This window comes from Dermochelys coriacea, chromosome 8 (assembly GCF_009764565.3).
Source record: "Dermochelys coriacea isolate rDerCor1 chromosome 8, rDerCor1.pri.v4, whole genome shotgun sequence".
Classification (NCBI taxonomy): domain Eukaryota; kingdom Metazoa; phylum Chordata; order Testudines; family Dermochelyidae; genus Dermochelys; species Dermochelys coriacea.
This window is the reverse complement of record NC_050075.1, coordinates 24,001,135-24,015,692: the sequence shown is the minus strand read 5'-3', so window position 1 is coordinate 24,015,692 and position 14,558 is coordinate 24,001,135. Positions and strand designations below refer to the sequence as shown.

The 14,558-nt window shown below is 41.4% G+C and overlaps 1 protein-coding gene across 1 annotated transcript in view; it reads left to right on the top strand.

Moving 5' to 3' along the window:
- The window catches only part of ATP10B (ATPase phospholipid transporting 10B (putative)), a 264,174-nt gene that overhangs the window by 46,196 nt on the left and 203,420 nt on the right, over positions 1-14,558 (top strand). The window lies entirely within an intron of this gene.

Genomic DNA, 14,558 nt, shown 5'->3' with positions numbered 1-14,558 from the left:
CACAAACATGATACAGTTTTGTGGTGACTTAGAATCCTATTTTCGACGTCTCTGACTCAAGGAATATTTCCAACACACTTCTGAACAACATACTAACCCACAGAAACCTTTCTACCAATGATTCTGGGTGGACTCCTCCTGAAGGTCGAAACAACAGACTGGACTTCTACATAGAGTGCTTCCGCCAACATGCACGGGCTGAAATTGTGGAAAAGCAGCATCACTTGCCCCATAACCTCAGCTGTGCAGAACACAATGCCATCCAAAGCCTCAGAAACAACTCTGACATCATAATCAGAAAGGCTGACAAAGGAGGTGCTGTCGTCATCATGAATAGGTCGGAATATGAACAAGAGGCTACTAGGCAGCTCTCCAACACCATTTTCTACAAGCCATTATCCTCTGATCCCACTGAGAGTTATCAAAAGAAACTACAGCATTTGCTCAAGAAACTCCCTGAAAAAGCACAAGAACAAATCCGCACAGACACACCCCGGAACCCCGACCAGGGGTATTCTATCTGCTACCCAAGATCCATAAACCTGGAAATCCTAGATGCCCCATCATCTCAGGCATTGGCACCCTGACAGCAGGATTGTCCAGCTATGTAGACTCCCTGCTCAGGCCCTATGCTACCAGCAGTCCCAGCTATCTTCGAGACATCACTGCCTTCCTGAGGAAACTACAATCCATCGGTGATCTTCCTGAAAACACCATCCTGGCCCCTATGGATGTAGAAGCCCTCTACACCAACATTCCACACAAAGATGGACTACAAGCCGTCAGTATCTCCGATAATGTCACGGCTAACCTGGTGGCTGAACTTTGTGACTTTGCCTAACCCATAACTATTTCACATTTGGGGACAATGTATACCTTCAAATCAGCAGCACTGCTATGGGTACCCACATGGCCCCACAGTATGCCAACATTTTTATGGCTGACTTAGAACAACGCTTCCTCAGCTTTCGTCCCCTAATGCCCCTACTCTACTTGCGTTACACTAATGACATCTTCATCATCTGGACCCATGGAAAAGAAGCCCTTAAGGAATTCCATCATGACTTCAACAATTTCCATCCCACCATCAACCACAGCCTGGACCAGTCCACACAAGAGATCCACTTCCTGGACAGTACGGTGCTAATAAACGATGGTCACATAAACACCACCCTATACCGGAAAACTACTGATGCCTTGCCTACCTACATGCCTCCAGCTTTCATCCAGACCACACCACACAATTTGCAAACTGGATACAATTAATTTAGGCTTGAATAAAGACTGGGAGTGGATGGGTCATTACATAAAGTAAAACTATTTCCCCATGTTTATTCTCCCCCCCCCCGTCCCCGCACTGCTTCTCAGACATTCTTGTCAATTGCTGGAAATGGCCCACCTTGATTATCACTACAAAAGGTTCCCCCCCCACTCTCCTGCTGGTAATAGCTCACCTTACTGATCACTCTTGTTACAGTGTGTATGGTAACACCCATTGTTTCATGTTCTCTGGGTATATAATTCTCCCCACTGTATTTTCCACTGAATTCATCCAATGAAGTGAGCTGTAGCTCACGAAAGCTTATGCTCAAATAAATTTGTTAGTCTCTAAAGGTGCCACAAGTCCTCCTTTTTCTTTTTGCGGATACAGACTAACGTGGCTGCTACTCTGAAACCAGCTATTGCAGAATATAGCTACCTGCCTTTTGAGTATGGTAGTCTTTCCAGAGCATATTACAGTGTGTTCCCATCCTCTGTCAGGTAACTTCCAAAATGAAATGTAAAGTGTACATACTGGCTAGATGGGTGTGATCATGTCTTGCTAATCTATCCCAAGGATAAGAGTCCATTGCTACCATCAGCAGGACGAGTTCTTTTCACTACCTGTTTCACAGTTTCCTGATCTTACAGTGCTGATGAGGTTTCCACATTTCTAAAGCTAACTAGCATACAGCCCAACTCTCATGAGCAACTATACAATTATGAACCAGGTTGTCAATGTTCAATAAAAGCAACAAAAACCAATAAAGAAGTTGATTCCATTGCAGTCTTTTTAAAGGGGTTATCAATTAGAGAGAGACTCCAAATGCAAAAGCCCAGGCTTTGACACTCTCAAGTCAGTTTATATGACTTAAATATTTTTGGCTTTATGTAAAACTTTTTTCTCTCATTCTTGTAGAAATTTATACAGAACTCAGTCTCTTGCTATAGTATTTGTAAGGAACATTTAAGAACAACTTATAAAGTTTGTCATTCTTTCTTAAATTCTATTGAATATTACTATACAGATGGGGAAATCTGTAGTTTTAGCTTTGTGACTTGACCCATTTGTATTTAGAAATAGTAGCTCTTTTAAAAATTCTGAAGCCTATTTTGACAGTGTCCTTTTAAATGTCCTTTCGCACTTTTCTTCTTGAACAGATATTTTCCCCATTCACTAAAGAAATCTCCCATTGTGAAGGGTGAAAGGAACTTTCTGTTATCAGCATTTCAGTTTACAGATTCTGTCAACTGAAGCCTTTTTCTAAGTAAATCCACCTTTTGAGTTGCTGAATTATGATATAAATCTTGCAATTTTAAACTATATTTTTGTTTATCTCTCATTAATTCAGATCATGTTTCGTTCCCTGAAAGCATTTTCCAGAACCATTAGCTGTGCAGGCAGGAATTTTATTTTAGTGGGATATAAAGTAGGAATCAATATGTTTCTGTCTGGAGTTTATCTAAGGTGACTTTATACTACAAGCACCTATAATTGCTTGCAAAGTAATTTCTAGTGCAGTTGTTTACTTGAGGGTATCAGCTGGACCTCTGAATGCATACAAAAAGCTAAGCAAGCATTCAGACAACTCAAGACTCCAGTTTGAGCCACTTTTCCTCTAGTTTGCCTCAAAAATAAAATAATAATGTGTTGCAGTGTCTGTCAGTAACGAAGTTTGTAGTTTTATCTGAGGAGTGGAAGGATTCCATAGTTGTTACTTGTGTAATTTCTTCCCTCCCACCATGCCCCTGGCAAATCTGTTTTTGCATGCAATGGGGCAGACTCTTTCTCTCTCTCTCTCACTGAGGCCAACTACCCTCCAACTGCACAGTTTGATCCAGGTTCTCACTAGACATGGTTCCATGCAATGATCCCCCACCCTGCTTCCCCACAACACACACACACACACATTCTCTCTCTCTCTCTCCCTCCCTTGCAGAGTATTCCTCCCAGAAGGATAAGGATTCTCTGCTGGGGATATACGTGCAGAATCTGTTGGGTTGGGTTCTGTGTGTGTTGAAATATGAACTACTTCCTCTGACGCCAAAACCTGGCCTGGAGAGCCCTTCTGCGGCTATGCTCTGGAGGGTGCATGGAGTTGAATATGTAGGTTTCAAGAAGGATGGGTTAATTCCACAGTCAACTCTTTCACCTGCAACTTTCCATTTTTTTATATATTGTCGCTTCACCTTTATAGAGAGATGTTTGTGGATGATTATAATTTAGAGATGCTCTCTCAAAAGGGGGAATATTGTGAATATAGGAATTTAGATATGTGCCCTGGAAGCTGGGATTGAGAACCCAGTGTAGCTCTGTATAGCAGTTCACCGGAGAACCCCTATAGTTTGTTTCATTAAAGGTTTTATTCCTTTCTCATTCACTCGTTTGCTGTTTGATGAACCCCAAGATCATTACAACTTTTACCTGTTCAATGCTAATGTTCAAAGTGTGTGTTACTTGGAGGTGGATAATATCTCAAAGTGTCAGGATGGCACCTGGGCAACTCTGAAAGAGTACAAGTTTGTGCTCCGGGGCACGGTTGACCTTTTTTATATCAAGGTCAATGGGTAGAGGAAGCTGCTGGCTCATGTCAGCACTTAACTTCATATTTCACATATTCAGATGTCTGAAGGAGATAAATCACCTTCCTGTATCATCAGTACAATGCAAAAGCCACACTGTTAACCTTGTCCAATATTAGTACGTGATCTTATCTCTTTCAAGATCCATGTACTCTTAATAAGAACTATGCCAGTGATGAGTGAGGTTTGAGACCAGTTATCTTTCTAGAAATCCCAGTTCCACCTGTTGCAGCAGATCCATTTGGGCTGTTCAAACTTTTGCAAGTGAAGTAAGGTGAGGCTTCTTTACTACAGTAACCTTTTTTCAAAAGGGCTGAAGGGCTGAGAGAGGATTGCTTCCACCACCAACCCCTTATCATATTGGAGTGAGTACTATGTGACAAATTACATAAATCCACTGTTGGGAAGCTTCAGGCAAATGAGTTGAGAGGAGAGGCAAGGAATCTGTTCAGTAAGTAATGCTGCGCCCAGAAAGGGGTTATAGGAAATATGCTTTATTACATTATTCCAGATAATAAATCATTGTTTTTCAGATTATCAACATCTACATATCAAACGCTTTGCAGAAAGATTGTAAGAAATAGCCCCTTCCTCAGAGAATTTACTATTCTAGTCATGCTGTCGTATTTGCTTGTGCATGTTTGTATTCTGCATTTTTTATTTCCTTTTGTCATGGAGTACATGCTCCCAAAAGTTAATTTTCACATTTGAAATTGAGAGAAATAAGTGGATCTTTGAGAGAGGGAGAACTGCAATTGAGTAGAGAGTAATATTTTATTTGATTTGTTGAGGGCAAAGTTCAGATAATTATCTAGAATATGCAGTGCTTTCCTGTCAGCCTTGATACATAATGAGAATTTGCTGGTAGATATCCATAGGGAAAGTTACCTTGAATTATCACATTGAATTTTGTGCTGTACAGTTTCTGTTTGAATGAATAAATAAAAATAGATAAAGATAGAATAGTTGAATATGTGCATATGGTGAGTCACAACCAAGACTCAGAAAAGATTCAAGATGATGTGTCTCATACTAATCTCCAGAGAGAGATAAAGAGACTGACCCATTGCAATGGTAATGCAGCGCCAGGCAGTCTCTTCAGTGTTGCTCTGAACACAAATGGATTGTTCTTGGAAACCTATGATGGGGGAGTTTCCTGGTGGAGAAAAGGAGCTTTATTTGTCTTTCCAAAAAAATGGAAGCATGTCGGGGAAGAAGGGATAATAACAGATGACATCATGAAAGCTGAGATGTTTAATACCTATTTTGTTTGTTTTCTCTAAAAAGATTAATGGTGACAGGTACTCAACACAATTAATATTAACAAGGGGGAAGGAATGAAAGCCAAAATAGGGAAAGAGCAGATTAAAGATTAATTAGATTAGTTAGATATAATCAAATCAGTAGGGCCTGATGAAATTCATCCTCGGGTACTTAAGGAACTAACTTAAGCAATCTTGGAAGCATTAGCAATTATCTTTGAGAACTCCTGGAGTACAGGTGAGGTTCTAGAAGATTGGAGAATGACAAACACAGAACTTATCTTTAAAAAGGGGTAACAAAGAGGACCTGAGGAATTATAGACCAGTCAACCTAACCTGAATATCTGGAAAGACGCTGGAACAAATTATTAAATCAATTTGTAAGCATCTGGAGGGTAATAGGGTAATAAAGAATAGCCAGCAGGGAATTGTCAAGAACAAATCATGCCAAACCAACCTCATTTCCTTCTTCGATAGGATACCAGGCCTAGTGGATATGGGGAAGCAATAGATGTGACATATCTTGATTTTTAGTAAGGTGGTAGGTACGCAACTGGTTGAAAGAATATACTGAAAGAATAGTTATAAATAGCTTGCAAAAGAGAGATCAACAGGTTCATAATAAATCTAAATCAAACAAATTGAAAATAATTAATGGTTAGGATAATCTAGACATTTGGTTGAAATGGAAGACAATAGATTTCTCTTTCCCTCTGCACAGTGATGCTTTTTAGCAATGTAAATATAGCCAGTCTATGTATTAATACTGAAAACAAAATACAGCTTTCTGTATTTCCTTACATAGGACCCTTTAGTGTTATTACTTCTATCGCTTCTAATTTGAGACTCTAATACGGAAAGCAAGAATAGAGGTTGAATACAATCTGCTTAGTACAAGTTGTAAAAGAGAAACATTGCATGTTTAATGTTTGTTTGCATTGTAGTGATGTGTACAATATATAATACCAAATGGCAGTTCTTCAGCTTCATTAGATAGTAGTTAAAAAAAAACTTTAATATTTCTTTAAAATATATTTGCAGCACATTTTTATCAACCTTTTGAAATTAGTACAAAACCTGCATATTCCAGAATTATGTTTTGTGCATTGCAAAGATGAGAGAATCACTGGAAGTTCAGATAGCTTTTAGAACATTCGTTAAATGATCACAATATTTATGTATGTTTATGTGCATACATTTCACTTTAACAGTTTTTAGTGTAACATACTTTTACTCCATGTTCCTTTTCTTAAATCAATGGCAGTAGGAGAGTCCTGTAGTTAGTTATACTGGGAAGAGGCATAATCTAACAGTTTCCCCCCCCCCTCATTTGGAAGCTGCCATTTTGTGCTCCAGAATTTAAACTTTTTTTTTTTTTTTTAAAGTCACTAGGTCTTTTGATTGAAAATGTAACCTTTTAAAATTGGGACAGAATGAAGGTGAATCTGCCGACAGCTGAAACACTAGCTTTGAGAATTATGGACTTTCCTCATTCATCTCACTGTGGTGCTAACTCTGAAGTCAAATGACAGATGAAATATTTCACAGCTGACCAAAAGGGGAGGAGGGAAAAGTCAGTCATACACACCTGTTGCCTCTTTCATTGTGGCTGGGAGTCTCCGTTTTATAGCTGCTTCCCAGACAGCTCTGACTAGGCCAGGGATCGGCAACCTTTGGCACTTGGCCCACCGGGGTAAGTCCCCTGATGGCTGGGCCGGTTTGTTTACCTGCCGCGTCTGCAGGTTCAGCTGATTGCAGCTCCCACTGGCCACGGTTCGCCGCTCCAGGCCAATGGGAGCTGCTGAAAGCGGCGCGGGCCGAGGGATGTGCTGGCCGTCATTTCCCGCAGCCCCCATTGGCCTGGAGTAGTGAACCTTGGCCAATGGGAGCTGCGATTGGCCAAACCTGCAGATGCGGTAGGTAAAGAAACTGGCCCAGCCTGCCAAGGGGCTTACCCTGGCGAGCTGTGGGCCAAAGGTTGCCGATCCCTGGACTAGGTACTTCATTCTCCTGGTCTGGAGAACTGAGGTGGTATCCTGTACTGTTTCTTCATGAGTGGGGCCACTCTAGGTGGACTTTAACAGTAGGAACTAGCTGAGAGGACTGTCTACACAAAGATATAGACTAGAGCATAGCCTGCTACCCAGCCATGGCCATAGACTTGGAGCTGGGACTAGAGCAATGCTGGATAGCGCTCTAGCCATCTCTCTTGGGCAATAGAGGCTTGCTAGCAATTACCAGTGAACAGCAGGCAGAACACTCCAGCAGGGGAACAAGGCACAGCCAGAACTGGGCATTTGCTTATGGCAGGAAGCATTTGACCCCTCACTCATGCTGGGACAAGCAATAAACAGCAACCCAACTGTAGCCCTCCACTGCTCCAGGACAAGGAATAAATGGGACAGAGTCTCAAGGAGCTGCTGGCGTCACCCAGGGTGATTGCAGAGCCAGCTTGGGAACAGAGCAATTCCTGTGTTCCTGCAGCTATATCACACTTAAGTTCTGGTAGTTATTGTCATTTATGTATTTACTTAATACATAAGGTATAGTCTCCAAATATGCAAATTTGGGCTCAGGTAATTTCAATAGAATTGCCACATTTCTTAACCTTCAGCCTTAATATGATATGTTGGTATTATGAAGATGAAATGAGACTTAAGTCACAGTTTAGTTCCGAGTGGGAGAGCATTGCTTTGTGCGCTGAATTTAGGTGTGTACTACTAGTTTTTCCTTCTTTTCTTGACCCCTTCTGATAGATGCTTGGCCAATGCTATTACACTAATCCTTCAGGCTGCACTATGTATATTTCTGGTTATAGTTAAATCTTCATTGTGAGGAAGCAGATGCAGTCTATGCCATTTTAAAAGTTCCAATTTTTAAGGACTTGATAAACTGTTTCATGGCATTATGTGTCTGGGCTGCATGGAAACTTAAAGCTTTTAGCTGGAAAATTACTATGACCTTAAAGTTAGTATTTCCCTCTGTAAAACAGAGGATGTGAATTTTTTTGATGTACGAAAGTGAAATTTTTCTACAGATGAAAGCTTAATGAATAGCTCAGTGCCTGACCTTGTACCATTTTCAAGTCCTGAATTAATGCAGTCAGGATTACCAGGGGATTGCAGATAGTTAAAAAAATGAACTGTTATATTAAGTCACTAATCAAGCAAATCAGATATGTTGTTTTCTTTTTAGATACTACTATAATTACCCTTAATAACATCTACTGAATGTTTCATTTCATTTGAATTGATGGTCTTTTTTTCTTACCACAAATATATGAAATTATTTCAATTCTGTTTTCCTCATAAATTGCAAATATTTTTCTTATTTTGATACTTGTTACTATTGTCAGAAGTGCAATTTTTAAATTCTTTGGTTTAAACTGATCAAATATACCTAATATGTTGTTTGACAGTGATTAAAATATACCTAATTCAACTGCAAGATATAACTAAGAACATATTAAGCTTCACAATCTATGACCCGTTGGGTTGAGATTAGGTATTACTTCACTTATCCTAGTGTTAAAATGAGGAGGAAAAGAAAGTGGTGACTTTTTCTTTTCTTTTCTTTTTTTTTACATTCTGGGTCTTTTTCACATGAGATGACACTCAACAGATTGTGCAGATCTTCATAAATGAAAATCTTTCTCTGCTTTTGCATGCTTGGATCAGCTATAAAATATAGTAGTTCTCAATGTTGACATCATCAGGTTTTGGAACCAATAACCTACTGAGATGAATGTGTCGATCACTCCTCTCAGGATTGCTGTTTTAAGTACTCTAAGTCTGCGCACTCTGGCTGACATTACAGCATCTGTTTATAATGTGAATTTTTAAGACCTACAGATGTAATACTGTGTAAATGAGAGATTAGATTCTGGAGCACAACATGGATAACTTCAGAAAAGACTTGCTGAGCTAAAGCAAACCAACCTAATACAACCCCTACTTGTGCTTCCTGATAATGAGTTTTAAATGATAACGCTTATGCACTAAGGTTTGCAGCCTCTCAAAAGTGTTTGTGTCTCCAGCTAACCCCCTCCATTATCCGAAAAGGAGAGAAATCCATTCTCCTTGCTGACTTTATGGAGAATGTGCTAAAACTGACATGTTCTAATGACTGAGTTAGGCAACATAGAATCATAGAATCATAGAATATCAGGGTTGGAAGGGACCCCAGAAGGTCATCTAGTCCAACCCCCTGCTCAAAGCAGGACCAAGTCCCAGTTAAATCATCTTAGCCAGGGCTTTGTCAAGCCTGACCTTAAAAACCTCTAAGGAAGGAGATTCTACCACCTCCCTAGGTAACGCATTCCAGTGTTTCACCACCCTCTTAGTGAAAAAGTTTTTCCTAATATCCAATCTAAACCTCCCCCATTGCAACTTGAGACCATTACTCCTCGTTCTGTCATCTGCTACCATTGAGAACAGTCTAGAGCCATCCTCTTTGAAACCCCCTTTCAGGTAGTTGAAAGCAGCTATCAAATCCCCCCTCATTCTTCTCTTCTGCAGACTAAACAATCCCAGCTCCCTCAGCCTCTCCTCATAAGTCATGTGCTCTAGACCCCTAATCATTTTTGTTGCCCTTCGCTGTACTCTTTCCAATTTATCCACATCCTTCTTGTAGTGTGGGGCCCAAAACTGGACACAGTACTCCAGATGAGGCCTCACCAGTGTCGAATAGAGGGGAACGATCACGTCCCTCGATCTGCTCGCTATGCCCCTACTTATACATCCCAAAATGCCATTGGCCTTCTTGGCAACAAGGGCACACTGCTGACTCATATCCAGCTTCTCGTCCACTGTCACCCCTAGGTCCTTTTCCGCAGAACTGCTGCCGAGCCATTCGGTCCCTAGTCTGTAGCGGTGCATTGGATTCTTCCATCCTAAGTGCAGGACCCTGCACTTATCCTTATTGAACCTCATTAGATTTCTTTTGGCCCAATCTTCCAATTTGTCTAGGTCCTTCTGTATCCTATCCCTCCCCTCCAGCGTATCTACCACTCCTCCCAGTTTAGTATCATCCGCAAATTTGCTGAGAGTGCAATCCACACCATCCTCCAGATCATTTATGAAGATATTGAACAAAACGGGCCCCAGGACCGACCCCTGGGGCACTCCACTTGACACCGGCTGCCAACTAGACATGGAGCCATTGATCATTACCCGTTGAGCCCGACAATCTAGCCAGCTTTCTACCCACCTTATAGTGCATTCATCCAGCCCATACTTCCTTAACTTGCTGACAAGAATGCTGTGGGAGACCGTGTCAAAAGCTTTGCTAAAGTCAAGAAACAATACATCCACTGCTTTCCCTTCATCCACAGAACCAGTAATCTCATCATAAAAGGCGATTAGATTAGTCAGGCATGACCTTCCCTTGGTGAATCCATGCTGACTGTTCCTGATCACTTTCCTCTCCTCTAAGTGCTTCAGGATTGATTCTTTGAGGACCTGCTCCATGATTTTTCCAGGGACATCATGTATGGAATGTCTATCTGTGATGTCTATCTTCTAAAATGTTTGTGTGTTGTGTTTTGAGAGTTACATTTTGTGGTAATTTTTAGGTGTCAGAAATACTCCTGGATGATGATATTTTATATTGGACAAAACATTGGCACGGGTCGGAGGTGATGACAGTGTTGGAGACTATCAGTTGCTACCCAATGAATGGGCTGTAAGTTGGCTGGAAAGTACCACTTCATACTAAGCTGCAAGTATAAAAAGCACCAGGAAAGCAGGAAGGAAACTACAGTGTGGGCAAATGCCTCAGAATATAAGAACCTTGACGCAACTACTTTGTTGTACAGTAACAGTCATTCCTAAAATGACTTCTCAGCTTGGCTATGCCTGTTCTAGTTCAGAATTGGCAGAGTTTGTCACATGTCAAAGAGGAGAATGAAAGGAGCGGTTTCAATTGAATGCCAAGAAATCCCATCAGACAATGTGGGACTGTATCCGATGGATAGAGTTAATGTGTCTGGTGGTACTTCTGATAAGGAAGTGCACAATTCTGAAAGCAGGCCTGGAGATTAAACCCAGAGTGACAACTGCATTCATTACAGGTTTTAGAGTAGCAGCTGTTTTAGTCTGTATTCGCAAAAAGAAAAGGAGTACTTTGTGGCACCTTAGAGACTAACAAATTTATTTGAGCATAAGCTTTCGTGAGCTACAGCTCACTTCATCGGATGCATTCAGTGGAAAATACAGGGGAGATTTATATATAGAGAGAACATGAAACAATGGGTGTTACCATAGACACTTTAACGAGAGTGATCAGGTAAGGTGAGCTATTACCAGCAGGAGATCGGGGGGTGGGGGAGGAGGAAAACCTTTTGCAGTGATAATCAAGGTGGGCCACTTCCAGCAGTTGACAAGAACGTCTGAGGAACAGTGGGGGGGGGGGGATAAACATGGGGAAATAGTTTTACTTTGTGTAATGACCTATCCACTCCCAGTCTCTATTCAAGCCTAAGTTAATTGTATCCAGTTTGCAAAATAATTCCAATTCAGCAGTCTCTTGTTGGAGTCTGGTTTTGACGTGTTTTTGTTGAAGAATAGGCATTTTTAGGTCTGTAATTGAGTGACCAGAGAGATTGAAGTGTTCTCCAACTGGTTTTTGAATGTTATAATTCTTGACGTCTGATTTGTGTCCATTTATTCTTTTACGTAGAGACTGTCCAGTTTGACCAATGTACATGGCAGAGGGGCATTGCTGGCACATGATGGCATATATCACATTGGTAGATGTGCAGGTGAACGAGCCTCTAATAATGTGACTGATGTGATTAGGCCCTATGATGGTGTCCCCTGAATAGATATGTGGACACAGTTGGCAACGGGCTTTGTTACAAGGATAGGTTCCTGGGTTAGTGGTTCTGTTGTGTTTGTTGCTGGTGAGTATTTGCTTCAGGTTGGGGGGCTGTCTGTAAGCAAGGACTGGTCTGTCTCCCAAGATCTGAGAGAGCGATGGCTCGTCCTTCAGGATAGGTTGTAGATCCTTGATGATGCGTTGGAGGGGTTTTAGTTGGGGGCTGAAGGTGATGGCTAGTGGTGTTCTGTTATTTTCTTTGTTGGGCCTGTCCTATAGTGGGTGACTTCTAGGTACTTTCTGGCTCTGTCAATCTGTTTCTTCACTTCAGCAGATGGGTATTATAGTTGTAAGAATGCTTGATAGAGATCTTGCCGGTATTTGGCTCTGTCTGAGGGATTGGAGCATTAACTGCATTAATGGACAGCTCCTTGGCAAAGATAATACATATTTCCAATTGCTAGCATATATTTTCCAAATGGTATGATACACTAGTCTTGAAGGGTCTGCTATCCACTACAGATCACAAATGCTTGTTCTTATTAATTCTGGCAATTCTTATTAAATCTGGCAATGTGTGTAATAACAAATTCTGTCATCTACTGTACTAAATCCTTTGCAGTATGGTAAAAGAGAATATGTGTTTGGATTCTGTGAATACAGTTGATTTCTTGAGACACTCCAGGGGATGGGGGAAAGAAATTTCACCTTAAGCATCTGTCTGTTGTTGTTGGTATCCGGCAGTCCACGTTCCCATTGCTAGTAATAAACGAGGTGAAAACATACTGTTTCCTTTATAAAATTATCTCCCTAGCAAGCTTCTAGCCTATGCTTGTACCAGCTGTTACTGAATTAAGTAGTAATGATTGGCATAAATGGTCTGATGATTACTACCTGCCAGAGAAGCATCTGTAAGAAGCTGTACATGTTCCTCATTGCCTTTGATTTGATTTGTTCATCTTTCTCTGCTCTCTGTGTGGTCAAATCTCTTGTTCTTTGGTGGGCTAGATTGTGTTAGAGCCACTATCTTATTAAGGGCAGTTTGGCTCTGCACCAACCCAGGTTGCATACTAGAGAGACTGTCTGACTGAGACACTCTCTCTCCTGGCGTTGCTCCTTGCACATGGGAAGTGCACATCCATTAGGATAGAGCGGATTACTTCCTCTGGTGTGCAGGCTCGGCTTTGCAGGTGGGAATATGGCCTGGCCTCCTCACCACCCCTTTTTCAACATCCTGCTTACTGGGGGCGTAAAAAGCGCACCATGCCTGTGCTCTTCAGAGTGCAGGGATCTGAGGACAGTACTGTTGTGAGCAGCCTTCGCATGTCCAATCAAGAGGTTGGCTTCTTCCTTTCACCTGTGCCTCTGCACAGCTGCACAAGGGCTGCTTATAACAAGGCCATAGATTTTTTTTTTTTGATACAGTGAGTTATCAAATGTCAATTCTCCAGTCCCCTTCCCCTCTTAACCAATGAGTCAAGGTTTTGATATCTTGGGAGGACATTCAAACTTGGTCAAATTTTACAATACTAGAATAGATGCGATTTAGGGGGAAGGTGAGGTGGTAGGTGCTCCCTGTCAAAATGGCTATGGCTCTTCAGTGCCAAGGAAAGGGGTTTTAATCAACTTGCTTCCTAATACCTGCCAAAAAGGGCAGCTGGAGGCCCATCCACAATCTCTGCTATCACAACCACTGTATTTACATTTGCCAGACTCAACCATTGTTACCTACAAGTGTGGCTTGAAACAGTGTACTCACCAAGCACACTGCCCATGAATGCCACCGTAATTGTTCCCACCAAAGGAACCTCATCTCTACTATGGTGGAAGAATCCCCAGCATGTATGCATGGGCATTCCCTTACTTTCCCCTTCACCAGACAAGGCGATTATTACAGATGTTTCTTTTTCAGGCTGTGGGTGAGACTCACATGGATAACCACACAGTGCAGCGCACTTGGACTTTCAGAGAGACCAGGATGCCCAACAACATTTTGGAATTGAAGGCAGTCTGGGAAACTTGCTGTCAAGGTTCCTTCCCCACTCTGAACTCTAGGGTACAGATGTGGGGATCTGCATGAAAGACCCCCTAAGCTTATTCTTACCAGCTTAGGTTAAAAACTTCCCCAAGGTACAAACTTTGCCTTGTCCTTGAACAGTATGCTGCCACCACCAAGAGTTTTAAACAAAGAACAGGGAAAGAGACCACTTGGAGATGTCTTCTCCCAAAATGTCTCCCCAAGTCCTACACCCCCTTTCCTGGGGAAGGCTTGATAAAAATCCTCCTCAATTGGTACAGGTGAACACAGACCCAAACCCTTGGATCTTAAGAAAAATGAAAAGTCAATCGGGTTCTTAAAAGAATTTTAATTAAAGAAAAGGCGAAAGAATTACCTCTGTAAAATAGGATGGTAAATACCTTACAGGGGTAATCAGTTTCAAAACAGAGAATCCCTCTGGGCAAAACCTTAAGTTACAAAAAGACACAAAAACAGGAATATACATTCCCTCCAGCACAGCTTATTTTACCAACCATTATACCAAAGAAAATCTAACACATTTTCTAGCTTGATTACTTACTAACTTAACAGGAGTTGGAAGGCTTGCATTTCTGATCTGTTCCCAGCAAAAGCATCAC